The 23,033-nt window shown below is 47.8% G+C and overlaps 1 protein-coding gene across 4 annotated transcripts in view; it reads left to right on the forward strand.

Moving 5' to 3' along the window:
• ANKIB1 (ankyrin repeat and IBR domain containing 1) overlaps positions 1-23,033 on the forward strand; it is a 2,153,692-nt gene that overhangs the window by 2,041,354 nt on the left and 89,305 nt on the right. The gene's annotated exons all lie outside the window — the stretch shown is intronic.

Below are 23,033 nucleotides of genomic sequence, written 5' to 3' on the forward strand. Positions count from 1 at the left end.
AATGGGAGACAATTTGTGGGAGGATATTTAAAGAGCACAAAAGGACTGCACTATATCACCCTTAATGTTATGAATGGTGGAGAGGGTGAATAGATGTATTATGGAGACTATAAGTATGGCAGGCGTGTGTGGAGTTGACAAAAGGGTGGCCGTGAGAGGGTGGTTATATGCTCTGTGAATGTATCCCCATGTGGCCATGGATAGAGGGACTGGGGGGTCAGCCCTTTCGAAATGGTGAGGGGCCGAAAAGGAAATCCTAGAGTTACTCTTCCTTGGCTGGGGAGAGCGAGGAAAATTGATTGTGTGGTGGAGGACTTGCAGAAGAGTATGGATAGAACAAAAGAGATGTGGGTGAAACACAAAACAATGAGAGTAGAGGTTGCAGAGCGTTGAGTGTGGAGAAAGGCCATTGGGTAGGGATCAAGCACAGTGTGGTGAGAAGGAAGGGGATGCTTTGTATTATGATCCGTTCAAGTAGAGTGTGTCTTGACGGGAGCTGTGAGGGTGAGAGGTGGACAGGTTTGAAACATGAATTGGGTGGCGTTGGTGAAAAGGAGAATGTGTTGAGGGAAGGGAGGGAGATATGTTATGATGCATCTCCTTGGAGAAGGTGTTGAATGTTTCTGGGGGGGTGGGTGCTGGCAATTCCGATGCAGGCAGTTGAGAACGGATGGGAGAGCTGGGGGGCGCTGAGCATATACTTGCATTTACAATAAATACATTTTCTGCAGTCTAGTGCGCTTCATAAATAATGTACAAAATGCTGAAGTAAGCAACAAAGAATTCACATGTATACTATGGAAAATAAACTGTTAAATGTTCTAGTAACCCTTATATTAGGACACATTTCATGTTAAAGGATAGTTCCGGGACTTTTTTTTTATTGTTCCTACGGTTCGGCCATGTGTTTTTAAGCATAAATCGGTAGATCGTAGAAAACTTTCCTATGGACCTTACCCGACTTTTCGTCCATTAACGCACTTGAAATCAGCCGCCATTTTGTGATAATCCTATCATTTCCCCCCATCGACCTGGCTCACCTGCGTTTGCGGCACTAAATCAAATCCCCCGCCCCTGAGCCTGACATCAGCAGACGCGTACCGCCCATTTCCCAACGCCAAAGCACGTTTCGTGTCAACAATCGCTGCGCCTCAGCTAATGAAGTGTCGCCATGGAAATGGCAGGACGCCTCTTTCCTCAATAAGTATAAACACACCGTTTCACAACACACAGCAGCAGATTTTCGATTCCATTACTCTCTCTGTGTTACTTTGAGTATTCTGTGACTCGTTTCTGTGCTCTGGTCAGCTACCTTCGCCGCTTCTAGGCCTTGTGAACACCTGTCCCATCTCTGTAAATTATTTTACTTTCTTTACCACACAATGGCTACAATAATGCCTTATATGTACGAGCCCGAGTACACCGAGTAGGAACTACTGGAAAGGCAAGCACGCGAAAACGATGGGGATTCGGACGGCAGTTGGGAGGACCAGTCAACGGATGAAGAGCCTGGACCATGTCGCATGGACGGCGTCTCCACCTGGTGCACGTGCAATCGGTGCGAGCTAATGCCAACTGAGGAGGAGAACTGCTGCTGCCGTGAAAATTCCGGGTGCTTGGCCTACATTTCGGAAGGCGAGCCAAGTCCGCAATGCATCACCGAGCTGCCAGAGTTCAGGGAAGCCTGCCTCTCACGGACCATGTTGAGGATGATGATGGTGCTTATGCACAAACTTCGCGGCACTGTTCGTCCGCGTAATCCGAGTAACGAGTAAGTATACTCTGGTTGTGATGTCAGTGATGCCACTACTATTTCATGGTCGTCTCCCACATATAAAATTACATCTACATATCATTTGAACGCATGTAAATTGGTTCCATATTGTGCATTTTCTAGATAGAATTTTTTTCAAAGCAGAATGACATTTTTTACCTTCATCGACATTGATAAGAAAGTTTTGTCATTTTAATACCGTTTGCATCTTTCTTTTTCACCGGTGGTACAGGCTGGTGGCCTATCGTTGCTTCACTTGGTGGCTTCACGGGAGGCTCGGACACCGCGTTCGGAGAGTAATACCTGCCTGTGCGGTACTTGCCATTAGACAACATTTCCCCAGCGAGAGTGGACAATACCGCAGATTTTCCCTGGATGTGCTGCAACCGCAACTTTACAATGTGTAATGTTTATTATTTATGTTCAATTGAAATTAAGATCTAAAATAAAACCCAACATATATTTTAACAATGGTTGTTTTGATTTTTTAAATGAATCTAGTGTGTCTCCATTGAATAGTCTTCCTGTGCCTTGTCTTGTCACACCACATGTCTCCGGCCAGCATCCTCCCTCACGCTGGCCGCCCATCTTCAATCCACATAACCGTTGAACCCATATGCAGCAGACATACATATGTTATTTTGCGGGTTGGCATCAAGCCTCCCGGCCTTGCCTCCTCCCCCAAAAATACTTACCACACCACTTTGTTCAAGCGTTGGCAATAAAAGGCCGTTGGATTTTATTGATACAAAACATGGTTATAGGTAAATAATCAATATGGTTGATCATAATAAATCATCCTTTTGGGCACCGGGTACAGAGATGACCCCCTCTGGCCCGTGCCGCCTTGCCACCACAGGCCAGCCTGCTGCTGACTAACTGCCTAGGCATCCAGGGTCTCCAGGGTGAACTGCACCCATATATTCTCCTGGGATGGTGAGGTATTTATAAACTCACCCCCCTGCCTTCCATGTACTAGATCCTGCAGCCTGCCTCTTACATGCAGTTAGATGGCCTCTCCTTGGTGAGGCCCTGCGGCAAACGAGTCTTTTCTGCACGACCACCGCCCCAATCCACCCCCCGTCCTATCAAAGGCTGTTCGCACCGGGGTACTTGCGCTGGCAAGTGGAGCTGTCAGGGAGCGATAAAGGCCAAGAGGTGCCAAAGACCATGTACACTTCAAAGTGGTCTATAGAGCATGGGTTGTTGTTCCCATGTCTACCTCCAGACCCCGTGTCTCCTGCCAAGCATCCCCCCCTCACGCTGGACGCCCCCCTGCAAACCGCATAATGCCACGACATATTCACCTCATTCATTCACAAACACACCCCTGTTTCGAATTCTTTATAACCCACTTCATATTTCTAATGAGAACTTCTTTGCGCTTTGCTAGTCAACCCGTGAAGGTGCTGGTTATCTGCTCTTCGTCTCTGTGAACTTCCGTGACCACTTCGAGCAAACTCATCAGTTTGCAACCTGTGAACTGCTCCCTGTTCTACGACAAGAAACTACTCTGATCCCTGCATCTAACTGTTTGTTCGTCAAGGTAAGGCCATGTACCATAATCATTTTGCGTCCAATTTTTTAATTTATATCTATTTGCTAGTAGTCATCAAATTGCATCCATGTTTTCTTTTCGTTCAAGACAGTACATGCAAGGAACTAGTCACATGTTCTGAGTTTAGTCAAATTATTTTTCTATTTTTTTAAAGTTATTCAAATACTTATCCGCATGTGAATAACGTGTATAGTTCCAAGAACCAAAACGAACCTTGCATTGAACCTTTTATGTGTCATTTAATTTTTTAACACATTGGTATTCATAGAGAATTGTTGATCTTTACTTTTCAGAACTTTCCACAATGCCTGCCTGTTCCATTGGCGGTTGCCCTTCAAAGACCCATAAAAAATCTGAAGGTACTATAATGCATGTTTTCCCTAAGACAATAGATCAGATAAGAGAATGGGTCCGATATTGCGGATATCCACCGTCTGAGCTTGAAAGTAGAGTCCTAGAAGTCTTTGCGGACAAGAGGAGTGATCGATACCGCATCTGCAGCAGGCACTTTAGCTCAGACATGTACTCCACATCATTGCTAATAAAGAAGAACACACCGTGAGCGAAGCGAAAATTGCTCTCAACCGCTATTCCCACTCTATTCGTCCACATCCCTCCACTGGTGAGTCAAGTTTACGGATTTAGCTCTCGGCCTTGCGGTAGTGTGTAGCATTAGCTAACAATAATTTCCCCATTTATGTATCCACTCAATATGAAGGCGGAAGATTCTCCATCCGTGTCGTTATTGCAGTCATCAGCCACTTCAAGCGCCTATCGGGTAATCTTACTTAGCTATTCTGCCACTGACTTGTTTTAGGCATGTAAATCAATAGTTTTAATTTATCGTGTAATTATTTTACCTAATGGTACACCCTAGTACTCGTCCTCTAGTCTTTGTTTTCAGTTTTAATTATTGTTATCCAAAATAATGCAAGTACTGTCTTTCAGGGAGATGCTGGGAAGTCCAACGCATTGACGACAACCGTTGATGTCACTCAGATGCTCGAGGTACGTTTCCGGACAGTTCCATCGATGGAGATCATCAGATCTTGCATTCTTGTAGCGTGATTGTTACACACACTGTTTCTTTCGTTTTTAGCCATTGATATGTCCTTCTGTCATCGCCCTCCTATGTGTCTTCTTTTTTCAATATTGTGTTCATTACTAATGAAAGTCCTATGTTTCAGGGAGTCGATGGAGCATTAGTCCAAGAAGAAGGGGGAGCATGCAGTTACAGGTCGGCGCAATGTTCTACAAGAACATCACCCCTAGTAGTTGATGCAGATCTCTGGGTGGTGACACTTCCAACGATCGAGCAAATCTAATCATATTTAGATATCCATTACTTATTTTAGACAACTGATCATTTGTGCAGGTCTATTTAGATGAGCCGTTGACGCCTGCACAAAGTTTATGTTCTTTTTAACAAAATAGAAAACCATACTAATGCAATTACTGTGTTTCAGGGAGTTGCTGAAGCGTCATCTTCAATAATATCATCAATGGAAGTCTATGCGGAGCCCGAGGTATGGATCTTGACAGTTCCATCTAACTAGATCAACAATGCGTGAATAATTGTCGTTTGAATGTTCTACACAATGCGTTCATTCGTGTTTTGCTATTGAGATGTACGTGGGTATTGGTCCCCAAGTACATTTTGTGTTTTCAATATTATTATACATACTAATGAAAGTTCTATGTTTCAGGGAGTCGATGGAGCGTCAGTGCGTGATGGATGTGCTTATCATGAAAATATAGTCGTTGCAGCGCAAGAGGAAGTGGAGACATGCACACACGAGTCGGAGCAACAGCGTCCTGATGTTGAAGTTCGAGGCAAGAAAGTTTCAAAGAAAAGAAAGCAAAAGAAGATTAGTGTCCTGGTCACTATATTATGTTGTTTTTCACTGTTAATAGTTCAATACTGTAAATTGTGTTTAAACTGAACATCCCTTTTCCAATCTGTCCTCTAGTTGCGAGTGGGTGTACGAACTAGGTCTACACAGACAGTGAAGCGAACGAGAGATGTTGCTTGTCAAACCTTTTGGCAGGGACTTGAGACTGGAGATGCATCGTGCCAATGGGAAGAATATGAAGTGATTGACAACGGAGCTATACTACCAGCAGCCATTGATAGTGAATGTCCTCCTGGTAGTTCGGATGCAGTCGGAGATCAATTCACAGAATCCACACCCGCAAAAACTAAGACCGTGAGAAAGTTGAAGAAATTGTTTTATTCACCCATCGCCGGAGAAGGAACAGATGTTGCAATGGAAGAGAATGAAGTGGACGACAATGAAACACCATCAATATCACTGAACATAGCGGAAGACGATATCAGAGATTCTACCTTTCATGTGAGTGACATGTCCTCAACGTTACAGGCCGAACCAGCTGGGATGCAGAGTGACAGTATAAAGAAAGAGGCCAAATTCATTGTATTCGATAGTTGTTTGATTGATATTATTATTAGGATGAAATGTGGGCATTCGGTTGGTGGGGAAGTATGTGGGGAGCCATTGATTAATGTGACTCGTGCAATTCGAGGCACTAACCTTAAAATACATGCCACCTGTACAAAATATCATCCTTTCTCATGGTCTGCACAACCCATGCTGGGGCAACTGCCAGCAGGCAATCTACTTTGTGCAGCGGCCGCACTTTTTAGTGGTTCAAGTTTTAAAAAGTTAGAGTATTTCTTTCAGTTTGTGGGAATCCATTTCATTGCGAAAACTCAGTTCTACAAATACCAAATCGATTATCTATTTGCAGCCATTAGCGAAGCTTGGAGAATGGAAAAAATGTCTATTGATAGTACATTTGCGGGCAAACGGTTCAGGCTAGCCGGTGATGGACAGTGCGACAGCCCAGGATTTTCAGCCAAGTACTGCACCTACCACTTTCAGGACATGGAAAGTAAGAAAATTGTGAGTTCGGTGGTCGTGCAGGTGTCACAAAGTACATCCTCAGTGGCCATGGAGAAAGTTGGCTTTGTAGCATCATCGCAAGAACTACAATCGCGGGGAATGGTGATCCACCTGATAGCCACGGACAGACACGTTTCAATTGCCAAGACAATGAGAGAAGAGTACAAAAATATAAATCACCAATTTGACGTATGGCATCTTGCAAAAACAATCAATAAAAAAATGTCGGCTGCAGGTAAAAAAAAAGATATGCAAGGTATTTCACAGTGGTCCAAGTCAATCAGCAACCATCTTTGGTGGAGCTCAAAAACATGTGGAGGGTCGTTGGAAATTCTACTGGAAAAATGGCGGTCAGTAATGCTACACTGTAGCAACGTTCACCGCTGGACCACAAACCAACATTTCCACAATTGTGAACATGGCCATTTGTCCACAGAGGAGGCACGGAAGAAGAAGTGGTTGATTCCTTCATCACCCACTCACAAAGCCATTGAAAAGATTGTATTTGATAAAACTATAACAAGAGATTTGAGGGGACTCACGGAATTCTGCCACACAGGAGATTTGGAGGTGTTCTACAATATGTGCCTAAAGTACAGGCCAAAACGATTGCATTTTGGCATGGGGGGCATGATAAATCGGACTCTTCTAGCGGTCTTGGCACATAACCATAATGTTGGCCGTCAACAAAGTAGGACGACCGGAACTTTAGGGACGCTTCGCTACAATAAGGCCTTCACTAAAAGAAGTAAACAATGGGTGATCAAACCAGTGTTTCAGGATATGCAATATGAGTTTATTGAGAGACTTATTGTTGATGTCCTAGATAGGCACATACATGGAGTTGTGAACGAACCTGTGTAGGGGACAACTGCATTGCCACCCAACATTGCCTCTGTTCCATGTCCACCTAAAGCAGAGCTCATTGAGAAATACACATCACGGTTTAAATGATTGTAATTTGATTGTCTGTTCTCTCGAGTCTCCTCATGTTGCAGGCCCATTGAATATGTGTATCTATGTAATGTGTAAATAAAAGTGATTGCTCAGTGTACATGCAATGTGTCTCTCCACCGTTGCCGCTCCCTTCACCGTGCAGTTGTGCGAACCACCCGGGTGTCACCTGTGACTTTGCTCTGGAGTCTCCTCATGTCGCAGGCCCATTGAATATGTCTAGCTATGTATTGTGTAAATAAAAGTGATTGCTCAGTGTACATGCAATGTGTCTATCCAACCTTGTTCATTTGCGCATTAAATTAAACCAAACAGTAATATAAATCATTTTTCAAAAAATATAGAATGTCTCCGTATTTATGGTTCTCTGGGGCTGCAAATGCACACAGACAAAATGCAAAGATGGAGTGTAAATTTCAAGTCCTGTGAGATGGCCTTACACTGAATGTAGCTAACTAGGAATGTGTGCTCGTTCAAAGTGAAGGTCAGCTGCTTTGATTTTTTGCTCGGGTGCCGGAATGGCCCACGACTCAGTATAAGGTTCTATTGTTATTTGACCTTGACAGGCCGGGACCATCCCGAAAGACTTCTTTTTGGGGGTGTGGTGCAATAACGTAAACGATAATGAATAGAATTTCAGAAACGAAAGCCATTTAATGTTCGTTCATTAGAAGAAATAACGTCGGCATAGAAGGAGTGGTATTTCGGGGCTGCCCTACGCACAGACACAATGGAAAATGCAAATATAATGTAAGTAACTCTTTAGATGAGTTTATACCGCAATTTAATTACTATACAGTAGCTTTAAAGACGGGTTAAGTTGTACTTGTTCGTTCTATGTGGCATATTGTTTTGTACCGCGCACTATCTTGAGGAGAACCATCTCCTTTTACGGAAGCACCTCAAAACCTTCCTCTTTGCTTCTGCTTTCTCTCTCCCTCTCCCCTGCTACAACTGGTCCACTGTCTGCGACCTCGGTCCTGGGCCCTTCCACTCTCCATCTGCACTGCCTCCCTGTCAACCCCTGCACTGGGGGACTGTCTCAGTATCCTACAGCCCCCCCTTCCCAGCACTTGTTCTGCACTTACCTTGCACTCGCCACCAGCTGGCCCTATGTATTTATTATTTTATGCTACTTACCTTGTACTCCACTTCCCCCCTCCCCTTCCCCTTGCACTTGTACCTTCCCCCTACCCCTGCACTTGCGCGATCTGAATGACACCTGGCCTAGTAGGATCGTTGTCTGTCTTCTCCTTGCCCCCCCCCCCTCCCTGCCTCGCCATGCCTTGAAACACTTGTGTATAGGCGCGTTGCAAATGCCATATTATATCATATCAGTGACGAAGTGGTCCACTGGCGCTCAGGCGGCTCTGAAAAAGGCGGAGGAGAGGGAAATGGGTTACTGGAAATGACGTATAATACCCAGTTGCACTGTCCTAGCTATGAAATAATTTCCCGACCTAATATATAAAATGAATAATTTTAATAAAGATCTGATGGTGAGACTAATTTCATTTTTTATGTTTTTAAAACAGGTACATCCTTCATTATTGTATGTGTCACGAGTACCAGACACCGGCGGATGGCTTTTACAACCGCCAGTTGCTTCTCCGCGTGAACAACGTTACCACCCTGACCATTTTATGGGACGATCGCCAAGTACAAGTATGCCCTTGCGCGGTACTAATGGCTAGATGCAACATACATACCGTTGTGGTGGCCTAGTGCCTCGTTGTTGGAACAGCCATGCGATTATCAGTGCGACCGAAGAGCTTATTTTATCGTAAACCAACACCCTGTGTACTGCACACGAACATCGCTTGCCTCAAGACGAACTATTTTGGATCGAGAGCAAACAAAAATGCAAATCGCTGAATATTCTCTAAACATTTGATGTCAAATAAATGTACTTTACCAAATTTACAATCTTGCGGTTTGATTTAAAAGTACAGTTTCATATTCCGAATTGTGGCGCGCTGTGTTGTGAGCTGATCTGTGTTGGTTTCCGGGTTCTGTGTGGAGTCGCGTAGAAGACGCCTGGGCGCGTTTGCCTACGCAGCACAGTCACGTCACGGATAGAGGCGGGGAATATGAATGTTTTGATAAAGTCAGTTTCAGGGGCGGGGGATATGATTTAGTGCCGCAAACGCAGGTGATCCAGGTCGATGGGGGGAAATGATAGGATTATCACAAAATGGCGGCTGATTTCGAGTGCGTTAATGGACGAAAAGTCGGGTAAGGTCCATAGGAAAGTTTTCTACGATCTACCGATTTATGCTTAAAAACACATGGCCGAACCGTAGGAACAATAAAAAAAAAAGTCCCGGAACTATCCTTTAAAGGTAATGATCCTTAATATTCAGGGACTAAATAGCCCAATTAAAAGGAGCAGAATGCTGAATTATCTGAAAGACAATCAGGTAGACATAGTATTCATCCAGGAAAGTCATCTAAGTCGGAGTATGTCTCCAGAGCCACCACAGAGGGAAAGCCCATGACCATCAAAGAGGGGCAGATGAGATGCGCTTATCAGCAAGTGCACTGCATACATCAGTAACAAATGGCTCACATGGGAGCTGCTGGGGGCTTCCACCCTAGCCAGGCACAGGGTATAAAAGGGTGCACCTGCTGGTGCCCTTGGGCAAGCCCTTACGGCTCCACTCCTAAAAGAAAAGATGATTTGGGACTACAAGTCTTGCTGTGTCCATACTTGGGCGTGATCAAGCTTCTTAAGCACGGCCGCACCCAAGGCACTCCACTTGCTGCTTCGGAACTCGGTGACAGTCCAAGTGACGAGCTCCACTCCTGCGACCCTTCCTGGAAATGGCAGATAAGATCCCCAAGGGGACCCTCTGCCTCCATTGCAACTTCCCACGGCTCTCGGGCATCTGGGGTTGGCAGCAGTGATCTCTGGCGGGGTTTGCTTGCATTAATCCACTGCTCCGCTGCAACTAACAGAAGTCATAGCGTGCAAGTACTTTCATGCTCCTTGGGCCTCGAGGGTGGCTCCAGCCATATGGCACAGTACTCCATACATGCCAACCCTCCTGATTTTGGTAGGAGACTCCCGATTATGGTAACAAAAAAGTTGATTTTTTTTACTGTCTCCTGCTTAAAAGAATTTGAACCCCAATGCAATTGAATGGGGAAATTCAATCCTGATTTTCTCTGAGAATCTCCCTCCCAGGTGCCACAAAATGTTGCCATGTATGGTACTCCTGCACCACCCCACTAGTGTGCATTGAAAAGGGCAGCTAATCGGAGATCAATATGGCACAAGTACCTGTCTGAATGTGAGTGTGCTCTTTTCTATTTAAAAAAAAAATTATTTATTGATTTTTGTCATAACAACATTCAACAACATTGACGTCCAGAACGCGCAGCAGCCCACTGGGACATAAACAGTGCCTGGACCCACCATACAGAACAAGCACAGCAGCGAACATACAATAGAACACAAATCCGTCAACAAGAAGTTAGCAGATATTGTACATATGGACTTGGACTCCATTCCTAAGGGGGGCGGGCATGCAGGGACATTGTGTGAATAAATGAAGTTTCCACTTCGTGACAATGGTTCTGTCTTTTTCCTGCTTTTTGAAGGCTGCACAAAAAAAAAGACAGATTTATTTCTGTCGATTTTGTGTGGGCTGCCGGAAAAAGCACATAGGTATGGCTTTTTTTTTTAATTGGTGGGTTTCACCGCCTGAACCCCCCCTTCCCTCCTTATTACCCTTCACCCCTGCCCACACTCAGTTTCATTTCGCCCAACCCTTTGTTTTCAGACACACACACAGACACTTACCCGACACTTCCGGGTCATGCCGCGCCTGTCAGTCCCTGAGCGCACTCAATATCGTCGCAGGGTCTGACAGTTCAATTTAGACAATACGCCACATCTTCCATCCAAGTCCGCATAGTGGGGGGGCCCTTCACCATGACATAGCCACCCTTCTACGGGCTAAGACCAAGAGAAGGTCACTGAGCCTTCGGATAGCCCGGTTTGGGCACCTTGTGCAACCCAGAAGAGACACCAAGGGGTCTAAATCAAGTTGTTTGCCAATGATCAGAGAAAGCCTTGCCAACACAACCCCCCAATACCAAGATATTTCTGGACAGTTCCAGACCAGGTGCATGAAATCTGCAGGACTGGAGTCACATATAGCACAGCTGTCCAGGGTACCCAGGAAGAGTCTGTGAAGCTTGCCCGGGGTGTGGTACTTTTGATGTACAAAATGAAAATTAATCAACTTAATCTGGAATTGAGGGAAACCTTCAGAATTTGAGACTTTACATAGTTCCAAACATCCTCCCCAATATCCATATCCAAAGATCACAGACTGCAGAAGAATGGGGCCCGGCAGTCCTCTTTCCACCTGGACGTGTGCGGTCAAACAAACTGTGTGGTGTACCAAAACAGCATATAATGTGCCTGAGCCGCCCAATAGTACTGCTCGAGATCTGGCAGCGCCAGGCCCTCCTTGTCATATGATTGTGCCAGTGTAGTGTACGATACCCTGGCTTGTTTCCCGGACCAGATTAAACTTATGATGATTCCCTCAGAGGTGAAGAAAGAAGTCGGTGTGAAGGAATATGGGAATGTTAAGGAACAAGTAGAGAAATTTTGGCAGAGCAATCAATTTGACTATCGAGATACGGCCCATCAAATCATCATCAAACACCTCGGTCCCACTAATAAGTGGGAAAACCAGTGATTTGCTCTGGGTGATTTTCAACCAAGAACATTCCCAGAATCGCAGCACCTGTCGCATCACCGGAGGCAGATTGTGAACGGGGTCATTGAGGAATAAGAACGCATCAGCAGCATATAAAGAAATTATGAATCTGTGTGGCCCCAACTGCAGGCCTCGCAGTATACGTTGTTCTCTCAAGATAGCTGCCATCGTAAGAGCCCAGAGGAGCGGGGAAAGAGGGCATCCCTGCCTTGTGCAGTGTCCCATCTCCACAGCCTCGGACCGGTGTCGTCCCACTGCAATCTTGGCCAACTGGAGTGGCATGGAGAAGAGATACCAGAGAGATGAAACAGGTCACCCAGGCCAAATTTTCACAAGACAAGAAGCAGCGAAGGCCATAAATTGTGTTTTTCCCTGGTATGAAACCTGATTGATCGCCAACACCAACCCAGGCATCAATGGGAGAAGCTGATTCGCTAGGACCTTAGTGAAGATATTAATGTCCACATTAATGAAGGAGATCTGCCGGTAGGAAACTCACTTCTCCATGAGGCCTCCCCTTTTTATGCAATAAAGTGATAGTCGCTTTGCTCAGCGAGGGAAGCAAGAACCCCACCATGGCCTTCTCGGCATAGACCTGCAGGAGTATGGGGGCGAGGAGGGCCGCATAAGGTTAATAGAACTCCCCAGAGAGACCATTGGTACTGGGGGTCTTGGGACACCGGGACCCTCTGTATGCCGTGAAGCATAAAGGCAACCATAAATGTGGGGACGCTGTTCAAGATGGCCGCTGTCTGAAAGCTCCAGCAACGGCTGACACGAAAATCCTTCATTTATCCTGTCATTCCTGCCCCTACACCCTTATCTGTTGCTGAAGAGAAGCGGCAATATAGGTGGAACCCCCGGCGGGGCCTGCAAGCTCGTGTGCTGCACCCTGAGATACGACGAGAGCGCCTGCGGCCTGGGAAGTGTGGGGGAGGAGTGGCTGCCGGCATGGTGAGTCGCGTGCCTGTGTCTGTGACAGCAGCCCTTGCCAGCCCGGCCTTGGAGATCTGTGCTGGCGGCGGTTCTGGCGCAGCGGTGGAACTCGGCTGCGGTAGGCAGTGGAGCGTGCTGACTTTCATGGCGCCTGCGGCCTTGGGCGTGGCGGTTGGCGGCGTGTGGTGCAGTGCCCCCTCCCCCCGGCCCCTGCGGGACCATCGCTGGACGTGGAGAGGAGGCGGAGCGCCTTGGTTGAGCCGGCACGTCTGGGAGTGGCCTGATCCTCTCCCCCCCCGCCTTGCATCTGTGGGGCGGGGGCCACAACTCCTGGGGCGCTCTGGCAGGGCCGGATCCCTGGTAATAATAATAATAATAATAATTAGGCTTTTATATAGCGCTACAAACCCTCAGGTATCCGAGCGCTGCTTATTATTACCCACGGTGTGTGGTGCTCATTTATCGACCTCGGAAGGATGAAAGGCTGAGTTTGGCCCCGCCGGGATTCGAACCTGCGTTAACAGGCTCTGCACGGGTGTCAAAGCGAGCGCTCTACTCGCTGTGCCACTTGACCGGCTAGGTAGGCTCTGGTGTCTGCCCGAGTCTTCATCCTGAGGAGGGAAAGTGAAGTGGCATCGGGCGCTGTGTGAAGACTGGACCGAGGGGCACGGAGTATATAGGCCATTTAGTGCAGAATAAGCCACCAGATCATTACCGCCTGCAGGCTGCTCTGGCCATAGGTACAACTTGCAGCAGTGGTTATGCACTGATGGACATGTCAGCTAGCGTGCGTCTGTGAAGTGTGTCTCCATTAAAGTATACATCTCCTTCATGCACTTCCTTGGTACCCTACGCGCAGGCTGTCAATTGGGTTTACAGGGTTTGCCTGCTGGATGCGTGGCTGCCGTTGCCTGCTGGGTGAGCATCTATTGAAGATTTGGGCTCACTGTTAGTGGGGGCCAAGAACTGTTGCAACTCTGAAGCAGATAGCAGGGGCTGCTGTGTTGGAAAAGGTACGTGTGGACCTCCCCCCCTTGTACATGCAAAGGAGGAGATACTGCGCTGAAGTGTTTATGTAAGTGGAGTGGTCCGGCTAGTATAGGTATTTTATGTTACGCTCACCTGACTCCCACGGAGGCGCTGGCCTGGTTCGCGCTGCTGTAACCTCTTCTAAGGTGATGCGCAGGGTTCGGAAGACGGACTGGACCGGGCCCCCAAATCTGGCTTGTCTGGCTCGCAGAAGTATCCTTCTGTAGGCGAAAATAGGGGATTAACTGTCTGCGGGGTAATGCAATCGGCCTCCCACTTTCCCCTCTCACCCTCCTTGAAACCCTTCTGTGATTTCTCGTGGCGTCTCACCTTAGGGTCTGGAAGGACGAGCTCTCCATCCTGCTTCTGATGCAGGGGGCGCGTTGGTATCCAGTTACTTCACTGGATTTTCGGATTGGTGAGAACCAAACTTGCTTGGCTTCCAGGTAAGTTTTTTGATAAGAGGTTCCCCGTGTGTCCATGCATTAATGTACTAATGCTAGTGTCTTTTTCCCCATAGGGGCCGGGGTACGGAATGCCAGGGAACAGGCACCGACCCGAGATGAGAGGTGAAATCCTTGTAGAAATCAGGTAAGTCTTTAATGAGCGTTTTTTTGGTAATGTCTTTTCATTCGCTCATTAACGCTGATGTCTCTTTTTCCCCTTAGGGGCCGGGGTCCGGAAATGCCAGGATGCGGCGAGGACCCGAAATGAAGAGGGAATGAATCAACAGGTAAGTCTTAACATGGAGATTTAGCTTTCCTTATGCCCTTCTCTCTCTCACCTTTTGTTCTGGTCTTTTTCTCCCTAGGCGCTGGGGCGTGACTGCGAATCCGGATGATCGCTGCTGAAAATGGAGGCGCCCTGTAAAGGTGAGTGGAATGCGGCGCTGCAGCGATCGACGCGATGAGCTTTTAAATTAGTCTTCCTTTTCAGGATTGTCGGCGAGATGTCTCCGGGATGCGGATTTAGCAGGTAAGGACTTTTCCTTCTTCTGTTCTCTTCTTCGCTTCCTCTGCAGGTGATCCAGGATGCTGGCAGGCGTGGCAGAAGTCAGGATGCAGGAGCAGACACGGTGAGCGTCCAGCTGCTAGATGCAGAACAACGCGAAGCACATGTGGCTGTTCGGGTGGGGTTTAAATAGCCTTGGAAGAAGTTCCAGGTATGTATCCTTCCTCCAATCAGGTATGTATCCTTCCCCGACCATGCCCGGATGGTAAATTAGTCCCACAGGTAAAGTAGTTCCTTTCAGGCCTCAAGGAGGCCGGGATCCTGCAGCATGGTCTGCATCAGGTAAGTGCACCCAAGCATTCCCATAATGAGCCTGGCGCCTATGGCGCCAGGACTGATGTCTTTTATGAGCCTGGCGCCATAGGCGCCAGGACACTGTCCAAAGGGCCCCTATATGGGGTTGCTGGGTCCTTCCTTGGGGACTGGATGTCCGCTTTCAGGGACGCCGGGCTTGAACCGGCTCCCCGGGAGCGGGCATCATGACATTTTACTGGTGACCGAGGGCTTGCCTGCCAGCCATTACCGAACTTGATAGTTGTACGGGTGGAACGCGACTGTGAGTGCCTCTGGTGAAGAGGGGAGTGTATCTCCAGGGCATTACTGACCAGTGGTCCAACGCAACAACCACTCCAACAGAGCTGCTTGCCTGGAAGCAGATTTGTATTGATGCCCAATATTGATGCTGTTGTTTGACTGTGTTAGAGGAGGTGGGCCTTCGTTGTTTAACCTGCAGGACTGTCAATCCTTTGCGGCACCCGCACAGGGTTGCTGGGGGGGGGAGGGGAGACCTGTGCTGGATCGGCGGGGGGCTGTATATCTGCTGGCGCCGTCTCGGCCGAGGTGTCTGGCTCGGCATCTTGCCTCTTGGATCAATGGGTAACCAGAAGAGGCAGGCAAGGATGGAGCAGTTTGCCTGTTCGGAGCAGGCTCAGTCTCAGGCGGCGCCCCTGCGGGCTCCGGTAGCGGAACAAGTGGACATTGCGACACTAAACCACCAGACGCTGCTTGCGCTGAAGGGAAGTACAGATACACTGGGGGTGAAAATCGACACCCTCACTTGCAAAGTCGATGTTTCTGCGGTCCAAATAGAAAAACTCTGCGGGCATATGGAAGAGGCTGAGCAGAGGATTGGAACTATGGAGGACAACGTCACCTCGTTGTGGCGCGAGGTCTCCGATCTACAGCAGCTGGTCAAGACAATATCTGCGAAGAACGAGGACTTGGAGGGGCGCTCTAGAAGGAATAACGTTAGGATCACAGGAGTTCCGGAGTGCACCAACATAGACAATATGGAAAGATTTGTTGAGAAGCTTTTGGTGAACGTGTTGGATAATCCTCCCCTATCTAGCATGTACATGGTGGAACAAGCGCACCGTTCACTGGCCCCCAGACCACCTCCGGGTGCCCCGGAGCAACCTATTATTGCAAGGATTTTTTGTTATCATGATAGGGACACCATACTACGGGTAGTTAGGGAAAAGAAGGAGTTCAAATGGGAAGGTTACAATATACGCCTGCTTCCTGATTTCAGCCCGGCTGTCCAAGTCCAAAGGAAAACTTTCCAAACGGCCAAATGCCTCCTCCTGAGTAAAGGTGCAAGATATTCCATGATACACCCGGCCAAGCTCCGGGTGCAGCATAAAGGGAAAACAGTCTTTTTTACGACCCCCGATGCAGCGGAGCAATTTGCCAGGAATCTACCCAGGCTGGCAGGCTCCCCCAGCATCCTTCCTGACCGAGTATTGATACCCTTTGAAGGGGGGATTGGAGGCTTGGGGCAATGTGGCTTTTTCGTGATACACGGGGTGTTGGGAGTGAGGGGGAGAGAGGAGTTGTCAGTGTCAGCCGTGGCCATATGGAGCGCTAGAGCTGCCCTCAGAGGCCCTGGTTGCTGCGGGTATCGGGGAGGGGCAGAGGGTGGGCAGAGAGCCGGTAGGTTATGGTTGCTGGCGTGGATGGGAGTGGGGGGGCGCTCACAGTTATCTGGGAATTGCATTGATAGCATTGTTGTATCGGCTTGCAAGCGCTCCAGCTCAAATGCAAACATTTTTGGGTCCTGGTCCTTTAATACTGTGTATGCTGGAAATGGCGGAAGGATGGGCGCCCTTGCAATCAGTATGGTATGGCCGCAGGGGGGGATGAGTGATGGGCAGGGTAGGTTGCTCACAATAATGACATAAAATGTGAGAGGGTTCACGAATAAAAAGAAATCTCGCCTCATAGCTAATTTTAGCAGGAATCACAGGGTCAATGTGGTCTGCTTACAAGAAACTCACATGGCACATACATAAATTCCCAGCCTCTGAAATACTCTGGACGGGTGATTTCAACTTAGCCCTGACGCTGGAGCTGGACACGTCGGCCACACTGCAGCAGGCTCTAGGGCTTGGGCCACAATTGTTGCATATCATAACCTCCGCGACCTATGGCGGGAGGAACATCCAACTACAAGAGAGTACACGTTTTTCTCAGGGGCACACTGTAGTTCCTCCAGGATCGATTATATTATGGCCTCCGTCGCCATTGCTAGGAGTGCTGTAGGGGCTAGGATACTACCATGTACCCTTTCAGATCACTCCTCGGTTCTGGTCTATATTAATAATATTGAGGATTCCCCAGCGGCGCCCCGGTGGCGTTTTAGGGCAGCATGCCTGGAAGACGTTATAGAGCAAGACATCCAAACATACTTCCAGGCTAATACTGGCTCTGGACCTAGCCAAAGTACAATATGGGAGGCGTTTAATTTAAGGTTTACGTAAGGGGTTGCTGCATATCGAGAGAAAGGCATTGCGGGGGTCCATGAGAAGGTTGGAAGGCACCATTCGCGATTTAGAAAGCAAGCAGAGTACCTCCGAGGAATTAACGGTGCAGGAAGAGCTGAGGCTGCGCAGGGAGGAATATCATCAACTAGCGGCAAGTGAAGAAAAATACCTGGTAGACCCTATTATGGCAACGAGGTATGAGGAGGGAGATTGCCCGAGCAGAACTCTGGCCTGGGGTATTAGAAGGGAGAGACAAATTACTCCCATAGCGGAGATTATGAGAGCACATGGTGAGACCATCAAAGATGTGCATGGGATAAATAAGGAGTTCTATAACTATTATGCTCAGTTATATGCTTCGCGCTATACAGGTGGGCAGGATAAGTTGTCTGAATACCTCAATGAAGTAGCGCTGGGGTGGCTAGATGGCGAGCAGGGGGTTGTGCACTAAATGCCCCATTACGGACGAGGAGGTCCAAGAAGCTATAAAATCACTTCCCAACGGTAAGGCACCGGGGGTGGATGGTATCCCAGCTGAATTTTACAAAGCTTATATCGACATTGCAACTCCACATTTGCTGGGCATGTTCGAGGATGCGTTGTCGTAGAGGAACGCTCCCTGAGTCAACGAGAACAGCTATAGTGACAGTGCTCCGCAAGCCAGGGAAAGATCCCCGACTGTTAGCGTCTTACAGGCCACTGTAGTTGATTAACGCCGACAATAAAATATTAGCAAAAATATTAACAAGGCGACTATTACCACACATGCCTGCCCTGGTCCTTCCTGACCAGGCCGGCTTCATACCAGGTCGGTCTACCCAATATAACCTAAGGCACTTATTTACCCTGATGCATAATGTCAACCCCGAGGTACCCATAGCGCTGGTAGCGCTCGATGCCGAAAAGGCATTCGATTCGGTTGAGTGGCCCTTTCTTTTTGAGGTGCTGAGGCGATCTGGGTTTGGCCTTACCTATATTAGCTGGGTCAAGCTGCTCTATACAGCCCCACACGCTGCTGAATATACATGCGGAGTGACCTCTGAGTTTCTCTTCCCTACGTGCAGCACAAGACAGGGGTGCCCTTTTCCCCAATTTTGTTCGCCTTGGCTATGGAGCCTTTGGCTTGTCATGTTCGGGAGCTGCATTCCCACGGGGGCATCTCGGTAAATGCGCACCGAGCTATAATATCGCTATATGCAGATGACGTCCTTCTGTACGTTAAACACCCAAAACAGAATTTAGTTCCGTTAACCCAGGAGGTGATCAGATTTGGGGAGTTGTCGGGCCTCAACATTAATTGGAACAAATCCGAAATCCTCCCTTTAACTCCCGGTGTAGCACAGACATATCTGGACGAGGAATTCCGTTGGTGCCCTGATGGGTTGAGGTATTTGGGCATCATGATCACTACGGACGTTAAGTCTTTATACCGGGGCAATTATATTAAAGTACTTGAGGTCCTAGAGCAGAGAGTGGAATCATGGATCCGCCTCCCCATTTCACAGGCAGCACGAGTGGCTCTGGGTAAGATGGTTATCCTGCCCAAACTGCTGCACGTTTTCAACAATGTTCCTATATGGCTCCTTGGCCCCTACTGGTACCGCATCAGGACAATGATGTCTAGATTAGTGTGGGCTGGTAAACAGGCTTGCATTGCATACGATCCTCTGACGCTAGCCTATGAACAGGGAGGGCTGAAAGTTCCTGATATGCATTGGTACTACCTGGCATCGCAGTTGCAGTATGTAATGGATTGGAGCTCCCCGAGCTCTGCCCATCCGCATGTAATTGCAGCGAAGGCGCTTTCATATCCAAACAGCTTAATGGGAATGTTGTGGGGGTATAGAGAGGCGGTCCCGAGGGGGGAGGTTCAGCCAGTAAGCATGACGTGTAGGGCCTGGGAACAGGTGAGTCGGCTCTCGGGTGCCACGCCCTATTTCCATCCAGACTGGCCAGTATATAGTGTCACAGGCATACCGCTTACACATGAAAAGGTCTTTAAGGAGCACTTTCGTAAATTGGGGGTGCAGGTGCTGGGGGATATGGTACATGAAGTAGTTTATACAATGGGAAGAACTGCAAGGCAGAGGGGAGCATAGTGTGGTGTCCCTGTTCCTGTATTATAGAATTAGGGGGGTATTAAAGGCTAAATGGCCTGACTTTCCGTGGGCCCCAGTCCCCAACGTGGTACAAAAACTCATTGTCAATCCTCCAACACCCTGCAAATTAGTTTCCTCCATTTATAAAGGGATTAGGAGTGCAATAGTTGCGAAACAGATGGCCTACAGGAATGCTTGGGCAGCTTCCCTGGGTTTCAACTTGAGTGATACGCAATGGAAGCTCATATGTACTCAGACCCGTAAAATCTCCCTGAATGGTCGCTACAGATTAACTAATTTTAAATGTTTGCACCGGGTCTACTATTCCCCGTTGAAGCTGAGCAGAATATACAAGGAGAGCTCCCCGGGGTGCAGGAGATGTGGTGGGGAACCAGCTGATCTTTTTCATGTGGCGTGGGAGTGTCCGCATATTAGAATATTCTGGAGTAAGGTTGAAGAGGCAGTGTGTAAGATGCTCCCTACGCCACGGGTATATACACCTGCGGTGTGGTTGTTGGCCCTAGTCGAGGGGGGATCCCGAACGGAACGGAAATTGCTGGGGGTGGCGGCGGGGGTAGTCAGACACCTGGTGGCCAGAAAATGGGGTAGGAGAACCCCCCGACTTTTAATGCTTGGCTGGAGTGTATGAAAATGTGTGAACAGAGGGAGACTAGATATGCTACAACCATGCCTTTTTCAAGTCGTCCATTTGACTACTGGCCCCCATTCCGAGCGTATTTAGCTGAAATGGAAGTTGGGTCTCTTCACTCGGATACGAGGCCGGACAGACATTCGTGAACTGTTGGAGGTGGGATCCTCTCTCCATGGATATTCGTAATTAGGTGGAATAGTGTGCTGTCGGTTAACTGTTGTATTGGCATCATCCATCATTATGAAGGGTATCTGAGGCCGGGACATGTGTTATTAGTGCAAGACGATTACTGTTGGGAGGGTAGGGGTGGAAGAGGGTGTGGGGGAGAGTTGGGGGGATGTTGAGGTGTTTTACTTTGAGTTTCAATAAAGAAAGTTTTTAAAAAAAATAAAGGCGACCATAAAAATCCTGAAACATTTCCAAGATGTACTTTTCTACAAAGAGGAGCGCCCCACCATGTTCCCTAATCGTATCAATATGTTTGGGTGCTTATCTGCTGCCAGCAACCTGGCCAGCAAAGCACAGATGTTCTGTCCCTCTCCATACTGTTGCACCAGAGAGCCTCTACTCTGGTACCGGGCATCCCTCTGTGCATGTGTTTGAAAGTTATCCAACTCCTGCCGCAACTCTGCTAGATCCTTGGGGTCTGCCGATGAGGCATACTCCAGCTCTTTCAATTTCTTTTCATTATTTGCAAGTTCATCACGGATCAATCGGAGAATCCTATTTTCCTTAGCCCGGAAGATCCCTCTGATGTAACACTTGAAACATTCCCACATCACCCCAAGAGAGGCAACTGAGCCCACATTGTGGTAAAAGGAATGCCATGATTTCATTGTGAACTTCTTGTCAGAAGACTGCGTCCCACAGAGCGTTGTCTTCTAACTGCCAGAGCCTCCCTTCCACTGAACACCCCACAATCTCACAAAGCAGGATGACAGGGGAGTGATCAGAGAGGGTCCTGGGAAGAATCTGACACCCCCTGACCCACAAGGAGACCCCTCCATTATGGGATACCAACAGGTAGTTGAGCCACAATCTCGACCCGTGCACCCAGGATTGAAAAGTGTAATCATGATCGTCCCAATGCTGTAACCTCCATGCATCCACCAGGTTGTAGGTCTTGCAAATAATCAAAATACACTTATTTACCCTGGAGTGGGATCCCCCAGTACCACCAGATCCGTCACAGACCGGGTCAAGGGTCGTATTCATATCCCGCCCCACAATACCGTAGCTTCCGGGCACCCAGCAAGGTTGGCCATCACCTAGTAAAGAAAACAGCATCATCCACATTAGGCCCATACGTGTGAAACAATGCAGCGTTCACACCCTCCAGGAGCTACACACCATAAGGCAAACCTCTTAAAACCGAGATCATGTACCACTCTCGGTGAACAACGGACAGCAGGGGTCGGCACTCCAGAGTGTGCAAGCTCATCGCCAGTATTCTGAAGCACACTAGACACGACTAGACTGCAGTAAGTGTATTTATTGTAAATACAAGTGTATTCTCAGCAACCCCAGGCCTCTGCCTCCCATCTCTCTAATTCACTCTCAACAGCCCATCCTGTAATTCCCAGCTCCCTCACCCATAAACATTCCACACCATCTTCAAGGAGATGCAACCCTTGGCCAGACATCATACCACTTGAACATATTCATATCTGCATCAGGTATCTCAACCATGTATCAACCACATTTCGACCCCTGAAGCAAGTTTGTGTTTAATTCAATAATATAACAAACCAATAACTAAAAACAGAAGAAGTCGGCATACAAAACATTGTGTTCCTAAAAACATTACCAGTTTGGAAAGTACTGGCCGGGCACTGTTACTCCACATGAACATATACCTGGGCATATGCAAGTATGGGATAAGAAGTAGACTTGTGCCACATATGGCTTCTATGATGGTTAGATCCCTCCCCCGGTGGCTGTTTGAATTGTCATTAAAACCTTTGAGGGCATGTTAGGATTCGGGCGTATCCAAGTAGGCAGTCTGTCGTCCCTTATCACTGTTGCATCCATCCCGGGCTGCAATTTCCCGTTGTGAGTAAAGGCACTGTTCATTGTATGAAGAGTATATAATTCTTAGTTTGTGTGCAACCGAGTCTGGTCCCAAACACAGAGAAGAGACGCAACCCTCTTTCTTAAAGTAGGTTAAGGAGAACTTTGAAACATGTTAGGTGCATTTTTTTTTTAATGTCTTTCTGGATATTTTCCCCACTGAATGAGGGGTCCCATTAAGCCTAGGACCAATTTTCTTCCACGCTTGGTGTATGCCGTCAGGTCTCCTTTGAGGTTAAGATGGCTTCTGTGGTAGGTCAGAATCTGGAGACGGGCACAGTGACATGTTATCTGAATGTTTCTTTTATTCTTTAACAGAAACAGGGCCTAAACTGTCCCTAAGCCTAAGATTCTTTGCTCGACTATACAAAGAACAATGAAAATGGGAGCTCCTCAGGATGTCTTACATAAATGAAGTCCACAGTCCAGGATCCTATTCTAACTGGAGTTCTGGCCCTACAACTAAAAAGGAAAAAAACACAAATCCAACAAAGGCATACTATGAGCCATGGCCTGAATAAAGGAACA

The sequence above is a fragment of the Ambystoma mexicanum genome, chromosome 2q (genome assembly GCF_040938575.1).
Source record: "Ambystoma mexicanum isolate Mex_15411 chromosome 2q, UKY_AmexF1_1, whole genome shotgun sequence".
NCBI lineage: Eukaryota > Metazoa > Chordata > Amphibia > Caudata > Ambystomatidae > Ambystoma > Ambystoma mexicanum.